Here is a 1,029-nt window from a genome sequence, read left to right as displayed (position 1 = left end):
AACTGGAATCAAATAATAACTGTATCCTTTTACCGACCTCCCAATTCAGATGATGTTGTTGTTGTCTTCAGTCCTGAGACTGGTTTGATGCAGCTCTCCATGCTACTCTATCCTGTGCAAGCTGCTTCATCTACCAGTACCTACTGCAACCTACATCCTTCTGAATCTGCTTAGTGTACTTATCTCTCGGTCTCCCTCTACGATTTTTACCCTCCACGCTGCCCTCCAATGCTAAATTTGTGATCCCTTGATGCCTCAAAACACGTCCTACCAACCGATCCCTTCTTCTAGTCAAGTTGTGCCACAAACTTCTCTTCTCCCCAATCCTATTCAATACCTCCTCATTAGTTACGTGATCTATCCACCTTATCTTCAGTATTCTTCTGTAGCACCACATTTCGAAAGCTTCTATTCTCTTCTTGTCCAAACTAGTAATCGTCCATGTTTCACTTCCATACATGGCTACACTCCAAACAAATACTTTCAGAAACGACTTCCTGATACATAAATCTATATTCGATGTTAACAAATTTCTCTTCTTCAGAAACGCTTTCCTTGCCATTGCCAGTCTACATTTTATATCCTCTCTACTTCGACCATAATCAGTTATTTTACTTCCTAAATAGCAAAACTCCTTTACTACTTTAAGTGTCTCATTTCCTAATCTAATTCCCTCAGCATCACCCGATTTAATTTGACTACATTCCATTATCCTCGTTTTGCTTTTGTTAATGTTCATCTTATATCCTCCTTTCAAGACACTGTCCATTCCGTTCAACTGCTCTTCCAAGTCCTTTGCCGTATCTGACAGAATTACAATGTCATCGGCGAACATCAAAGATTTTACTTCGTCTACATGAATTTTAATACCTACTCCAAATTTTTCTTTTGTTTCCTTTACTGCTTGCTCAATATACAGATTGAATAACATCGGGGAGAGGCTACAACCCTGTCTCACTCCTTTCCCAACCACTGCTTCCCTTTCATGCCCCTCGACTCTTATGACTGCCATCTGGTTTCTGTACAAAT

Source organism: Schistocerca gregaria, unplaced genomic scaffold (genome assembly GCF_023897955.1).
Source record: "Schistocerca gregaria isolate iqSchGreg1 unplaced genomic scaffold, iqSchGreg1.2 ptg000362l, whole genome shotgun sequence".
Classification (NCBI taxonomy): Eukaryota; Metazoa; Arthropoda; class Insecta; order Orthoptera; family Acrididae; genus Schistocerca; species Schistocerca gregaria.
This window is presented reverse-complemented; position numbering follows the sequence as displayed.